The sequence below is a fragment of the Triticum dicoccoides genome, chromosome 4A (genome assembly GCF_002162155.2).
Source record: "Triticum dicoccoides isolate Atlit2015 ecotype Zavitan chromosome 4A, WEW_v2.0, whole genome shotgun sequence".
Taxonomy (NCBI): Eukaryota; Viridiplantae; Streptophyta; class Magnoliopsida; order Poales; family Poaceae; genus Triticum; species Triticum dicoccoides.
In genome coordinates this window covers 695,626,091-695,642,668 of record NC_041386.1, presented here as the reverse complement: position 1 = coordinate 695,642,668, position 16,578 = coordinate 695,626,091, and positions in this window count along the sequence as shown.

Below are 16,578 nucleotides of genomic sequence, written 5' to 3'. Positions count from 1 at the left end.
ATATCGGGTTTAAGACCCAGGAATAGAATACCTACTACTAAGTAGCATCACGGAATGCTTTCGAGAATAAAGGCCAGAAGCATCACACTGGGAACACAGATCATGGCTAGACCACTAGATGATCCCCTAAGCACTTAGGGTCATAATAATAATTCCAACATATATGTCGAGGCAATAATTACCTCAACACACCGGTTAGTGTGCTCATTCTGACCATAAAAGACATCGGAAACGGAAAGAAAGGATTTGCAAATGCTTCAGACTATTTAGAAACCTGGGATGAGTCGGACAGCATAACGGCTGTAAATGCTCAGAAAAGATTTGAGACATTCACAAAAATGGTGGCATAGCCACTCAGAAGCACAATATCAAGGTTTCGAGATCAACAATTAACATACGGAGGTAATAGGAACTGAAACGAGGCTTAAGTCCAACAATTTATAAGTCTACGGATTAGTAACACGTGATCCTGATAGAAAGAGGAGATAGCCTAGTTCCTTAACCCCGTAGGAAAGATAAGATGACTCAGATCAGAAGGGCATAAGGTATAAGGAGTAAAAAGAGCCTTACGTTCCATCCCACAATCAATTCCCTTATATAACTAAAGAATTTCTAGACTCAACTTCAACCAGTTTGGCTTGGTAATCCTACAGGCAGTCAAGCTTTGATACCAACGCTGTCAGGACCCCGACTCCATGCCACATCGATCTAGCATGTAACACCTCATATCACTTTGCGGCCTCACGCACGGTATTCCTACGGTGTCGCCTTACCTTTGCCCGGGACCGTTTGCGCCTTTTGGCACACGTATATGATAGTGTCGCTAGCATCCATATGATAAGGAGCCCGGGCTGACATGGCTAGTCGTAGACCCAAAGTGGCACAGACTTACAGGGACAGGCGTCCATGACCCAGCATCGAACGTGTCGGTCATCAGCGAGTGAATCCAGGCTGTAGCACTGGGCTAGCAGGACTCCGGTGAACCGGGCTGTAGCGGGCTAACAGGACTGTGGTATTCATCGCGTGACATTTCCCCGAGGGGACAGACACAAGAATGAAGAAGGACACATGCCGGCCAGCCTAAGTGTTCCGGAGCAGTAGCAAGCTACCATGGCTCGGTGGAAACACTAGGAGACATTTCCCGGTAAGAGAGGCTACTAAGGATAAACAACTAGATAGTCAGATCCCACACATACCAAGCATTTCAATAACATACACACAATATGCTCGATATGTGCAAACACAACATGGCATCACAACATGAATCTACGACTCAAGTATTTATTCATTAGGCTCCGAGGAGCGAGATATTACAAACAGGAGTCTCATGACCCAATATTCAGAGCACACAAATCAAAGCACAAGCGGAAGCTCAACATGTCTGAGTACAGACATCTAGAAATGAAAAAGGCTGAGAAGCCTGACTATCTACCAGATCCTGCCGAGGGCACAAGATCATAGCTGAGGTAACAAGCTAAACGTCGAAGTCCACGCGGAACTACTAGCGAGACCGAAGTCTCTCTGCAAAAACATAAAATAGGCAAACGTGAGTACAAATGTACCCAGCAAGACTTCCATCAGAACTAACTACATATGCATCATTATCAACAAAGGGGGTGGTGGAGTTTAACTGCAGCAAGCCAGTTTTGACTCGGTGGCGAACCTGAACTACGACTACAAGTAACTCTTGAGGTGGCGCACACGAGTCCACATATTCACCATATCAATACACCACTATGGATCCACTCCCGTCTCCCTACGAGAACGCCATCCATAGCACTCACGCTTATCTTGCGCATTTTAAAGTATCCACTTTCACTTGTCTATGAACTTATATAGGCAACCTACAAGTCCTTTTCCGCGGACACGGCTATTCGAATAGATGATGTTAACCCTGCAGGGGTGTACTTCTTCACACACGCTCTCACCACTTACCGTCGTTTACACGACATGTACTCGGAAACCTTCAAGCGGAAGCCCAACGTGGGTGTCGGCCACCGCCTGCCTAAACACTCAAGTCTCTAGTCCAGGTTTATCGCCTATTCGGGTTCCATCCATGAGGAGATCCGGCCGGAGTTTCGCAAACAGCCCCAAACGATGTGAACAGGGTTCCGTGACACCAAACGGGCGCCCGGTATACCCGGCCACGTGCCTACCGCATCACAGCCCACCCCTCCTGTTAGCGCTGCGCACGGCCTCCAGCATACTACAAACACCAGAAACTACTTGCAACTCCTGGACAGAGGACAAGGGTGATCAAGAAGCCGAGAGGGTCCATTGGTTTCGGGCCCAATGCGTGGTAGTAGCTGAATCATGGATCACAAACACAGAACTCAGTTCCTGAGGACGGCTGCAATGAGACAACCCACCATGTACTCCTACATGGCCTCTCACCGCTACCTTTACCAAATCATATTCACACACTTCGCTCTCACACAATAGGACATGTTCATACACCTCTGATTCATCCCCGATGAATCAGACCTGACTCAACTCTAAGCAGTAGCAGGCATGACAAACAAGCATGAATGAGTAGGCACAACAGGGCTCAAACAACTCCTACTCATGCTAGTGGGTTTCATCTATTTACTGTGGCAATGACAGGTCATGCAAAGGATAAAGGGGTTCAGCTACCGTAGCAAGTAACAGATGAATCGGTGTTGTCCTAATGTAGTAAAAGAGAGCGGGGCGAGAGAGTAGGATTGTATCGGAATGAACAAGGGGATTTTGCTTGCCTGGCACTTCTGAAGATAATATAGCTCTTCATTGGTGTCATCGATCACATCGCCGGTACACGTCTATCGAGAAGGGACAATTACCGGCAAACAAGGAAGAACACAATCAATGCAATGCGACAATATGATGCATGAATGTGACATGGCAATATGATGTGATTAGAGCTAATGCAACTAGCAGCAAGTTAAATGAAGTTGGTTTGAACCCTAGGTTCAAATTCAAACTCCACATGTGATTATTTAAATGCCATTTAATTGAATTGTCCTAAACAGTAGTGATAAGTTGTCCTAACATGCATGAAAATGGTACAGATGGATTCCTTGAATTTTTCTGATAATTTTTCATATATAAATTATTTAATTTGGAGTTACGGTTGAATTTCTATGATTTTTAGAAGTTTAGGGCATTTTCTGAATTAAATAAATCATTTCTGATTTATTTAAAACTCCAGAAAACAATTACTGCGTCAGCCTGACGCCATCATGACGTCAGCGAGTCAACGGCCAGGTCCAGGTCAAACCTGACGTGTGGGGTCCACACGTCAGTGACACAGGAACTAATCCCGCGTTGACTCGGGCTTTGACCCGCTACGGGGCCCGCTGTCAGCGTCTGTTAGTGTGCTAATTGGGGGGATTAGCTGCTAATGGCAACGCCACGTCAGATTCGCCGGCGATTAGACGACGGCGACGACCCAGAGCGGCGGTGGATCGCCGGAGTTGCGCTATGGGCTGCGGTTGGACGTGCGAAGAGCACCAGGAGGTAGCCCGTGCCCGTGCGCATCTAGGGGGACCAACGGGAGGTTCGGCGGAGTGGAGCCCGAGGCGGCGGTCGGAGCTCGGGGGTTCGCGGGACCGGCGCTGCGGTGCACGGGAGGACGAATGGTTAAGTGCTTTGGGTTCCTGAGGTTGCGGTGAGCACGCGGGTGGGCTCGGGAGCGAGCTGCGGTGGCTGTGGCCACGACCACGCCATGGCCGGCGGCGAGGAGCAATCGGCTCCGGTGAGAATGGCGGCTAGAGTGCGGGAACGAGCGCGAGGAGGAGGGGGAATGGAAGAGGAGCTCACAGCGGTGCCGTAGGGATGGTCAGCGAGCTCGGGGAAGCGACGATGGTGGCGAATTGACGGTGAAGATCCTCGGCGGCCGGCGATGGAAACGGCGATGCCGGCGACGTTGTGGCGCGTTCGGCGGGGCATGGGTTGGTGGAGAGGAATAGGGGATCGAGGCGGAGCCTTTGAGCGCATCGGCGAGGCTAGGGGTGGCCGGTGGCCACGGGTACGGCGACGATGACGGCGAGCTCCGCTCGGTGGTGTGCGCGAGAGGGGAGCAGAGGAGGGGATGGGGTCCAGGGGGAGAGGATGAGGGCGAGGGAGAGCGAGAGGGGGTCGAGGAGGCGCGTGGCGTCACCGGGGCGTCGAGGAGGAAGCAGGAGGTGGCCCGGGGAAGCAGGAGGTGGCCGAGGCCTCTCGGGCGCGCGCCACGCCTCGCCTCTGCCTACTGGCAGAGGAAGACGACAGGGGGGGAGTGGAGATGGGCTGGGCCGATTCTGCTGGGCCACCAGGTGGGTGGGCCTCAGGTAAGCGTCAGGTAAGTTCCTTCTCTCTTTTTTAATTTTTCTGTTCTGTTTTACTTTTATTTAATTCTTTTGCCACTGTTTTGAATTTAAAATAATTCAAACAATGCCAAAAACTCCTCTGAATATTTTTATGTGGCTAGATGGACTTTTCCAAAAGCTCATAAAATATTTCAGGGGTATTTGAAATTATATTCTAGTTATGAATATAATTCAAATTCAAATAGCTAATGATTTAAACTCAAAGTCCCAAAAATAAATCCTTTTAAAATGTTCATTATTTTTGGTTTGGATCAAAACCCTTGCCAAAAATATTAACATCTAAGAAGAGCATTTTGGAACGATGAATGGAATTTTAGGGTTTTTGCCCTTCTTTTATTTAGGGTTTTGAGGCTTCCAAAATTCCTCAATTCAAGTTTCAAAAATATAGACATGATGCACACATGAAGCTAGCCTAGAGCACTACCAGCAGCTAGGGATGTGACAATACTTCCAGTTGCAATCCGTGGGATCATGGACGCGCACATCCGTGAAACGCTATTTGGCCTATGCAACTTTTTCGACGTCATCTCTCGGAAGTCGATTGTGGTGATACTATGCAAGCTTGAGATGTACTTCCCGCCCGCATTCTTCGACGTTATGGTGCATCTGCTGGTCCATATCGTGGAGGATATCATCCAACTCGGGCCGACGTTCCTGCACAGCATGATGCCATTCGAAAGGATGAATGGTGTAATCAAAGGATACGTTCGGAACATGTCATGTCCAGAGGGAAGTATAGCCAGGGGCTTTCTGACCGAAGAGTGCATCTCCTACTGCACGAATTATCTAGGCATCGAGAACCCCGTTGGTCTGCCCGTCAACAGGCACCTCAGCAGGCTCGCTGGATGGGGTCACCGTGAGGGTTGCCGCGAAATGCATGTCGACTTCGAGGGTCGACTCGCCGACTTTGAAAGAGCAAACCTAGTCGCGCTACAACACATAGACGTGGTCGATCCTTGGGTGGTAGAGCACGAAACCTTTATTGAGAAGACGTACAATGACCGAGGCCAACAGAGGACGGACGGAGATATACTCAAAGAGCATAACTCATGTTTCACGCGTTGGTTCAAGCAGAAGCTTCTGTCGTACCCTTTACATGAAGATTCGTCTGCGGAAGAACAACTCATATTCGCCTTGTCACAGGGCGCCGAGCACAACCTGATGACCTATGAGGCGTATGATATCAACGGCTACACATTCTACACCGAGGACAAGGACATGAAGAGCGATGGTTATCAAAACTCCGAGGTAACGATGGAATCCTACACCGGTAAGGACAAGGACAGATACTACGGAAGGATCGAGGAGATCTGGGAGCTGAGCTACGCTGGAGAGAAGGTGCCGATGTTCCGTGTCAGATGGGCCAAGAGCGTCCTAAAAGAAGACCGATATTTCAACACCATGGTTATACCCGAAGCCAAATCCAAGACCGCGGGCGCAAACGTCACCGCGAAAAATGAGCCATGCGTACTGGCTTCCCAAGTGGACCAACGCTTCTTCATTACCGACCCGCCAAAGCCCAGTCGTGTTGTCGTGAGGAGAGGCAAAAGGAAGATCATCGGAATGGATGGAGTAGCCAATGATCAAGACTTCGACAAGTACGGCGACCCGAAGATCGAACATGACGACGACGATGAAGTAGCAGCACACACCACAAGAAGAAGCAGGACCACCCTACCTAAAGGACGTCCATTCCATAGAAGAACTCCATTTGCGAAAAAGAAGGGCAAGAAGATTGTGAACAGATAGCTAGCTAAGATCAATTGTATTTAAATCGTAGTCTTCATTTCTCGATTGTATTTCATGGGCACTTTTTGATATCATGAATATTTTTAAATTTCATGGGAACTTTTTGAATTCATGAGGACACTTGATCTTGATCCTCCTCCATCTCGATCTCGATTCCCCCTCCATCTCGATCTCGATCCCCGCACCCTCCCCCGCTCCACCGCCGCCACCGATGATATTTTCTAGTAAGAAATTTGAACATATTTTTTAAAAAATTATTACTGTTTTTATAAAAAAATATTGCTGTTATGATTTAAACTAGTTTGAACATATTTAAAAACAAATAAATATAAAAAAACAGCATCTAAAATGCATAAAAAAAATTGGGGATCCTGGGAATCGTACCCAGGACCTCCTGGTGTGTGTGCTGCATGCTGACCAGTCGGGCTAGTGGGTGGGTTCTGTTGTAGATAGGGTTAGGTTGTAGATATGGTTAGTGGGCTAGATTAAAACAAAATTCTAATGGCGCACCGAGGGGAGGTGCGCCATTAGAATAGTCATACTTATGGCGCACGACTGGACGGTGCGCCAATAGAACCCTCCCCCTAGCTATCCTCCCTCTCCCTCGCCAGATCCCCTTCGACCCTCTCTCCCTCGCCACCAGATCCACCCACGCGCTGCCCCGACCCACAATGCCGCCACCCTGACCCTCACCGGACTCCACCCCCACCGCCCCCGCGCCCCCACGCCCCCACCCACGCCGCCCCGACCCTCGCCGGACTCCTCCTCACCGTCTGCGCCTTCTTCCACATCCTCCAGGCCTCCGCCGCCGCCGGCCGCCAAGGCACCAACCACCTCCTCGGACGGGGCGCTCTTCCTCGCGCTCTCCTGACCAACCACGACGCCGGCCACCTGCTCCTCACCAACCACGACGTCGGCCACCTGCTCCTCGTCTCTGGTAGAGGTTACTCCACCTAGCTGCATCACTCGTGCGCTTGGCGGCTAGGGTTTGCCTCCAGCCTCTCCCCTCCCCCATCAACGAGAGGAGCATCCGGTGCCTCCGCCCTCGAGTTCGTCGACGGCGCCGTCCTCCAGCCGCAGCCGCCGCAGGTACAGAGCCCCCGATTCCATCTTCCCCCTCGCCCCCGATTCTTTCAGATGCAACTCTGTGATCTCATTCGGTAGAGAAGAAAGATAATTGGTATGTTCATTATGTCATTCGGTAGAGAAGAAAGCATTGCACTGCTATGAACTTATCCTTCCTCATGTTGTCATATTGCACACATCTTGGAACTAGGAGAGTATGAGATCAGGGCATTGTGCAAATGCTTTGAAGTATCAATTAGTAGTATTTCTGCACATTCTTTGTTTGTATGTTCTGAAATGGCCATTTCAGTTTTGAATGCAACCCTCTATCTATCTTTCCATGAAAGAATGTTCTCATTTTGGCCATGAAGATGATATGAAGTCCCAACCTTTCCTGTGCATGAAATTTTTGGACCCCTTTTTCTGTGGGAACAATTTTGGGTCTATTGGTGGCCAGTTGGCTACAGTTTGCTGATCACTGCCAATGATGCAGTTTTGATCTAGTTTGTTGGTTGCTTGCTGATCTAGTTTGATGCAGTTGCTGATCATTTGCACAAAATTCAGTTAACAACAACATCAGTAAAATTCAGTTAATTAACTAAAGAAGAGAAGAGAGAAAGTAGAGAGAAAGAGGAGTACTTGCCTTAACTAAAACGTTTTACTTTAAACTTGCAAAATTGCAGCACTCCCTAAAACTACTTCAAGAAAGAACTACTGTTGGAGGGCACTACTGTAGGGATATTCTCTGGTCTACAGAAACTTGCACTACTCCAATTTACTCCAGTGATACTATAGTTCTTTGCAAATTCTCTGCTCTACTCCACTGCATGCACTGCAATACATTACTCCACTGCATGTTTAATCAGTTAACAGCAAAAGGTACAGAACAACCAAATGTAAGAAAAGAAGAGAGCTTGTACTACCAGTACATCATCAGGCAGTTCACCAAAGATTTTCAAGTTAGAAATACTCCCAGGGGTAGATGAAGAGAGAATATCATGAAGGAACATTTTAGTTTTAATTAATGGAAAAGTTGCATTTACTTGTAGTGAAAGGAACAATTTCAAGTAATTATAAATATTCAATAGCAGCAGAGGCAAGCAGTAGCAGTAGCAGTAGATGCCAACTTTTGATATGCATGCATGCATTCTTTGCTTGTTTATATTCATTCTTGTAAACTAAACATGCTCATCTATCTATCTATCTATCTATCTACCTACTTAATTATGTATGTATGCATTGTATTTTTATTTCCTTTGGAAAGTAAAGTTTACTTTCTGGCTGGCTGGCATGAGGGCTCATGGATCCCTCAGCTGCAGCTACAGTTGGAGCTCAATCTGATCTCATCTGAAATGAATCTATAAATACAGAGTGTAGTTAGTTACAGAGTAGCAGAAATAGTTGCTGGATGCAGTTACTTGCATGGGCCGGGCTGATGAAGAAAAACTTTATATATATTCATACTGATGTTGACTCTATAAATTCATACTGATGATGAAGAAAAACCGGAGGCAGTACCCATAAACCGGTCTTCTACAACGCGGCATCAGATGGACTCTGGCGGTTCAACCAAGGGACTAATGACATATATACCGGTTTAGCAATTTTTCTCTATGATGAAGTTAAACCGCCTGGCCTAAGCATCAGAAGCAATTGAAACTATGGATAACTAGTTATGCAGAAACAAATTTCACAAAATCATGTTACAGCCGCGGATCTACAGCAAGCTCACAAAAACAGGAAATATTTCGAAGACTAAGGCGGAAACAGGAGTGAACCATTGAGCGGATATGTGCGGGAGATCTATGAGCTTGGATGAGAAATAGCAAGCGGATGCTAAAGGGATCGCTACTAAGCGCAACAAGAGTTCACAGATGCATTCAAGATCAGAGAACAGCTATGAACGTGCAATGAACATAGCAAGAACATGGAACCCTAAGAACAGATCTAGGTTAAGAAGGAGAGAGAACTTACCGGGAACGGAGAAGATGGGGAAAGGCGCCGCAACACTCTGGTACGTTCAGGTTGATGCAGCGGCCCGAGACGAGGCAGAGGTCGACGGTGGTGGCGGAGCTCCAAAGCCCGCGACGTGAGGAAGAAGAAGAAGAAGGGACGAAGGGGAAGAGAAAGGAAATGACCCTTCGGTCTTATTTATAAGGCAACCGAGCTAGGTCAAACGCGCGAATCCAGGAGCTGTCATTAAGAGGGCGTTATGGATTTCATAATGACGTCATGCCGGTTTACAGTAACCAAAACTGATGACGTCATGCCGGTTTACAGCAACCAAAAATGATGACGACATGGAGATTTGCCAATTAACAGAAATATCCAAGGCGCAAGATGGTGTGAAGGATTGACATGAGCCAGTTCAAATCAATCTGGGGCCTAATGTTGGGGATATTACCACTAGGCGTAAACCGACCTACTTGGGCCGAGTTAACTTCATTAGTGGCGTAAACAGATGAAGGCCCAAGGCCTGTAGTCGGTTAGAACATGTAGCCGTAAACCGGCCTGATGTATGACTTGTATTGTAAGTAAGGAATAGAGAGATACCAACCGGAATACGAGTATGAACCGGTTAGGACTCTATGGACCGACGGGCGTCACCCGTGTATATAAGGGGACGACCCGGCGGCGGTTCAGGACAGACAACCACAACTTGAGCCTAGGCGAAGCTTGTTTGCTCCCTAGCCATCGAGATCATATCAATTCCATCACAACTAGACGTAGGCTTTACCTTCATCGAAGGGGCCGAACTAGTATAAAACCCTCGTGTCTTTGTGTCCGTTTTAACCCCTTCAAGTAAAGCTCGTAGCGATGGCTCCACGACTAAGTCCTTTCGCTAGGACATCTGCCGTGACAAATCCACGACAGAAACGAAAGACTAACAAGGGCGCCGGTGCGAGCCAGCCGGCACCGATATTGATCCGTGCTCAGGACGGGCCACCTTCACCTAAGGATATCTCGAGGAGGGTGCATGTGGAGGGTAGGGCGATGCTACCGCCAAATATGCTGAATGCTGCAACCAGTGCTATGCGGAGTCTGCACGACAGTGTTCTTTCTTTGGAGAAGCGGCATCTCAGAGAGAAGGATGTGGCATACCCGATTTTCGTGGCCAAGGTGCCAAAGGGCAAGGGCTTTGTGGATGGAGACATTGGGGGTACGATCGTCCTGCGGTTTGATGACATCTTTGCTATGTTTAACCTTCATTCGCTGCACTACACCTTCATTCGACTGTTCTTGCTGAGTATGGACATGCGGATCATTAGAGACAAGACCCCGGACATCGTGATAGTCGACACCTTCTACATGCGTGCCAAGAACTTGAGCAGCGCTGGGGACCGCCAAGTTACGAGTTCACACCTCGAAGGCGTCATTCTGGCAAACCCAGATAAGGATAACTTCCTTATGGCTTACTTTCCCGAGTAAGTCATCCCTTAACCGCCCCGTAACATATGATTTCTTAGATTTCGATCGTTCTTTTTTTTCTAACATTCCATGTTCTGTGCAGTGACACACATTGCACACTCATCCTCTTAAGCCCGAAATATTCCATGGCCATGTATTTCGACCCGAACCGTAACTCCAAGATAGACTACACAAATGTCAAGAAAGTTCTTGATGATGTTCTCCCCGGGTACGCCAAATCTGGAGGCACCTTCACCAGGGCAGTTCGTAAGTATGGCAAGCACACCTTCTCACACAATACGAAGTTCTGCTGCGTCAAGCAGCCGCCTGGCGGTCAGAAGGATGCCTACTACGCCCTCCATCACATGCGGGCGATCGTAAGGGACCATCATCACCTTCTGCTACCAGATAATCTCAAAGATTGGGCCGCGAGCTTGTCGGCAATCCAGGACGCGGACCTCAGACAAGAATTCTTTCGCATCCAGTCGGAGTTTGCGGACATCATCCATCAAGATGTCCTTCATACCTCGGGGCAGTTCTTCCTCAGATATCAACCGTCCAACAGTGAGATAGATGGAACGCTACAAATGCAGGGTGACAACGACCGCGATTTCATGACCATCACGACAGACGACGGCTTCATCCACGCTCCTGTCCGATGAGTCGAGTCGAAAGTAGTGATGTGTAGTTATGAAACATTGATTGGCTCATGTAGTAATTAAACTTTAATGAATTCGTATGTCTCTTTGGTTTGGATAGTCGTTCAACTTAGATGTAATCAATGCTATTTATTAGTAGGACCATGAATCGTGCTATTAATGTCTTGCTTTTCTCTTCCGATCCTTTTGTTGCATACTTACATATTGCCTATGTATTGTCTGTTGTTTGGCTTGTGCATAGAGATGCCGTCGTATGTCGTGTACAAGGGTAAGGTTCCCGGAGTCTACGACGACTGGGAGGAGTGTCGGAGACAGGTTCACCGTTTCAGCGGTAACAGTTACAAAGGGTACACCACTAGGGCGGAGGCCGAATCTAGATATGCCCGCTATCTAGCGGGAGAGAGGAGGCAGCGTTGGAGGAACCGGATGAAGACCAGTTTGATTGCGATGATGCTCATGGTGATGACCACAACTCTCTTTTATGTGATGGTAGTTTAGATGATCGATATCGACTTGTAGTGTGAAGACAAAGTCGATACTGGCGGTCTTGAGACTTGTAATGTTTTATCTTTGTTCGGTCTTTTGAATTCGGAGACTAATATGATGAATTGTATTCGGAGACTAATCTTCTATTGTATTCGATGAATCTGATGTTGTTGTGTGCTGCTGTCTATATTCTGTCCAATAATATATTTTGTAACCTGTGCAAAAATCAGAAAAGCAAAAAAAAAAAACCAAATATTCATACTAATGGCGCATCAAGGCAGAGTGCGCCATTAGTATGCCAAAGGATACTAATGGCGCATCAAGGCAGAGTGCGCCATTAGTGTGACAAAGCACATGGTTACATATGGCCCCCCGGGAGGTATACTAATGGCGCACTGCTAGGTGCGCCATTAGTATATCAGATACTAATGGCGCATCAGTGGTGCGCCATTAGTAAAAAATTCTAATGGCGTGCTACTAATGGCGCACCGGTAGTGTGCCATTAGTAGGCAAAACCGGTGCGCCATTAGTAGGCCTTTTCCTAGTAGTGCTTCGGTGATCTAGACATAATTCGTCCTAAAAGTCGAGGGGCACCCCGTGTGTGGTTCCTCCACTACTGCGGGGATCTAATGTCCCTTTGGTCGGGTTTAAGCCCAATCCGGTCATAGTCCGTAACAACTCCCAAAGCGGTGATGCGATCCAAGGGCTCGTTTAGGGAGGAGAACTCGATCGGATCCATCTTTTCGGCGAGCTCCGAATTGATGCGAAGGTTATGCGTGACGACCCGAGAGGCCATCGTTGGCGCGACAGCCGATGGGGCGGCCATAATGAAGCCGCCAAGTCAGAGAGTTTGGCCTATAGCCAGCGCTCCTGCAGAGGTGATGTCGTCCATGACAACGAGATGAGCCATCGAGCCTTTGCAGCAACGACACAGAGGAACTCTCAATGAAAGCACCAATGTCGGTGTCAAAATCGGCGGATCTCGGGTAGGGGGTCCCGATCTGTGCGTCTTAGGCTAATGGTAACAGGAAGCAAGGGACACAATGTTTACCCAGGTTCGGGCCCTCTCGATGGAGGTAAAACCCTACTTCCTGCTTGATTAATATTGCACATATGAGTAGTACAAGAGTAGATCTACCACGAGATCGTAGAGGGTAAGCCCTAAGAGCTAGCCTATGATGGTACGATTGTAATTGTGATTGGCCTTCTAAGGACCATCCTCTCCGGTTTATATAGACACTTGAGAGGGCTAGGGTTTACATGGAGTCGGTTACAAGGAAGGAAATATAATATCCAGATCACCAAGCTTGTCTTCCATGCAAAGGAGAGTCCCATCCGGACACGGGCCGAAGTCTTGAGTCTTGTATCTTCACGCTTCAATAGTTCGGACGATGTATATAGTCCGACTGTCTGGATACCCCCTTATCCAGGACTCCCTCAGCGGCGAGGAGGGCGACGTGCAAGCGTACTGCGGCGAGGTGGACGACGTGTAGTGGAAGTGCGCTGGGCGGCTCAACTGTGGTTTGATTGATTCTTGATGTAGCCATGAACCTGCACACGATGTATTTCTTAGCACTTTTTCTGCTGCATGCAAGTAGTGTTGCGCGTGCATGAGCCCATGATTTTCTCTGTGGGGGCCTTGTCTTGATTAGCGGATCAAATCTAACGTGCAGAAGGTCGTCAAATGATGCCATGATTTTTCGATCAAACCCATTTTCTCTCGTACTTTCTATTTTCTGTTCAGCTCAATAAATGGACCGGCAATGTGGGATCGATGACGCGTGATTATAGGAACCCGCCGTGTCGTGGAATTGTCACGTCAGATGTCCTAGTGTAAGGACTTAGTCGTGGAGCCATTTTAACTAGGAAGCTTAAAGGGGTTAATCCGGACAAAGGACATGAGGTTTATACTGGTTCGGCCCCTTACGGTGAAGGTAAAAGCCTACGATCCAGTTTTGAGTGGGATTGCTTATGACTCGTTAACCAGGGAGTGAATCGCTTGACCTAGTTTTCGAGTTGATGTTACTTGTCCTGAACCGCCGCCGAGTCGTCCCTTTATATACAGAGGTCGACGCCCAGCGGCTCTAAAGAGTCCCGGCCGGCTCATAAATAGTGTCCGGCTCGGTCTCTTAACTATTCTTGCCTTACAATACAAGTCACGCATACATGGCGGTTTATCACTACGGGCCTTAAGTCGCCTCTGGGTTTTGGGCCCTTGCTTGAACCGCCATCTCTATCCTGGGTCTTGGGCTTCAAGAGTATTTATAAGTATAACCAGGCCCCTCCTTGGCTGGTCATACCAATAGTTATATCCCCAACACGACGCTAAATTTAGCGCCATCCAAAACAATATTGTACTTGCCGCATTACTCCCACGATTCAAAAATCACGGCCGAGCATTTCTCCCACGATCCAAAAATCACGGCAGCGTTTCTCCCACGATCCATTTGGCGGCCTACGTGCCTGCTTGCTCTGCTGAAGTGGCTGCCATGCCACTTGTCTCCACGGCGAGAAGCGCTGCCATGGCAAGAAATACCGCTGCCATGGCCATGGTCGAGAACTCGAGAGCGGCTGCGGTGCACACACGACAGGGACGACGAGCGGCGGCAAGATGCTAGGATGACACGGGGAGGTGAGAATGGAAGGGGAGGGCAAGCTTGGAGACACGGTGGTTCGGCCATGTGCTTCTGGTGGCTGCGACGACGAGGAACGGCGGCAGCTGTCGCTGTGTTTTCTCGGTCCGCTCGGCCGGCCCGGTTAAAGACCGGAACGGACCGACATTTTTTTGGGCCCAATTTGGCAGACTGGACCGTCCAATTTCTCTACTGAGCCAGGACCGAGCGGGTCAAGACCGAATGGGCCACTAGCGGGCCGAAAAGCACGCTCGGTACGTGCAGCCTGATCCGTGATAGTCCTTGGAAGCAAGTATAAATAGGGGAAGGTTGTGGCCTGGCAAGGGGGACTTCATCCTAAACAAGTAACACACATTGTAGCTCTCTGTTATTAAAAAAAAGGAAGGAGTAGGGTATTACACCAACATGATGGCCCCAACCTAAGGCATTTTGGTGTGTTCATCCGTAATTCTTCCTCCTGCGATCATACATGACTTAGGAAAGCTAGACGTGTTCAGTCCCTGGCCGACCTCTCAATCGGTTATAGCTGACAACCCATTTTTCGGTTATTAGACACTGATATTTGGCGCCCCAGGTAGGGGACTAAGGAGTTCCTATTCATCCTAGTCCGCATCCTTTGCTTCCCCGAGTGTACGCTCTGGCCGGCGCTCCGATCAGGTGTGGAGCTAAAACCTTTTCGTTTCCTCCGCCCACGGGAGCCCCATTGATTGGCACTCTTCACTCCGTGCTGCGGCCATGAAGGCAACGTTAACAGACGCCCAAGGTGGGTCGTGGCCCAACAGAGATCCAAGGCACGAGCTGCGAAGCACGTCATCAACATTAGGCTGCTTCGACGGGCAGGCGGACGGTATCGCCGTTTCTACCTCTGGCCCTCTTGCGGAAAGAGCCGGCGCTCCACGCCAGTGCTGCGCCCGCTACGCAGGAAGCGGCAGCCACGGCGCGTTGATTACGTGCTCGTTTTCTAAAAAAACGCGCCAAGCCCTGTGTGCGGGCCAAGGGTCTGTCCGAATTGATGTCCTGGTCTGCACTCTGCACCACGTGAAGCCGTGCGTTCAGCTCCAAGTTTCGGGAGCTACATTTGCCAAAGTACCTCAGGCCAAAGGTGTCGTCATGGGGCACCAGTTTCGCCTCCCCCATCCCCATGATCATGTGAAATCTTGAGGACACGATGCGCCTATCAAAAGACATTAGCGCCTCGCCCTGGGCTCCCAGGCGGGTGTGGAAGACGCCAGTGCACGGTGCTCCCATCGGGCTATCCTTCAAAAGCCCGACAAACCACCCCGGAGCGCTGAATGCTGGGGCTCTGTTATAACCGACGGTGCTTTCCCCCAGACCCGTGGTGGTAGCCCCAACGCGGAAGCCGCCTCGTAGTCGGCGCTAGTCCGAGCACTGGTAGACAGGCTGAAAACGCACACATCGAATCGTTAAAAGGGCTCTGGTAAAGTGTGGTAAGTCCCTCCTGTTGCGGAGGGGTTCCGATGGTTTTTTTCGTTCTCCAGCTGCCTAACAATCATGGCGAAGACTGGGTAATCGGGGTTTGTCACGCCAGCCGCGTTGGAAATGTTCCCGTGACCTCTCCGGGCTCTCCCACATGAACCGCTTTCCTCAGGTTGCTGTGCCCCTGCGACAGAGTCGTGGCAGAGCAGCCCGCCTGCACAATGGAACGCTCTTGGGTCCTGTCCCGCATGAACCTCTTCCCTCCAACTAGCGACTACCAGGCCCCTGCTACTTTCCCACGCGGCAGAGCTATAGCAGAGTGGCATGTCTCCTGCGACAGAAACACTCTCGGAACCTGTCTCATGCGAGCTTTTCTAGGCGCTATGACCTTGCCACCTTAGCATCGCCCCATACAGCGAAGCCACAAAAGCATTCCCCACCTGCCATGGGGGGAAAGTTCTCGGGTTTTGTCCCGTACGAACTATCTTCCCAAGGCCACATCAGACAAAATTTCGTATTTTGACCCATTTAGAATAGAAAAATGCGATCTGACCCCTGTTTCAAAAAAATTGAAATTTGACCCTTTTTCCTACCGTCGGGCGGCTTGGCGGTAGGGTCAGGCAACCTACCGCCAAGGCGCTCGGTGGTAGGACACTAATCCACGTCAGCATGCAAACTGCCGCTGTTCCCCCTCTGTCGCACCCTACCGCCACAGGTATTGACGGTAGGCTGCCTGATCCTATTGCCAGGGACCCTAGCAGTAGGGTGTGGGCAGTTATATGGCACGGCCACCCG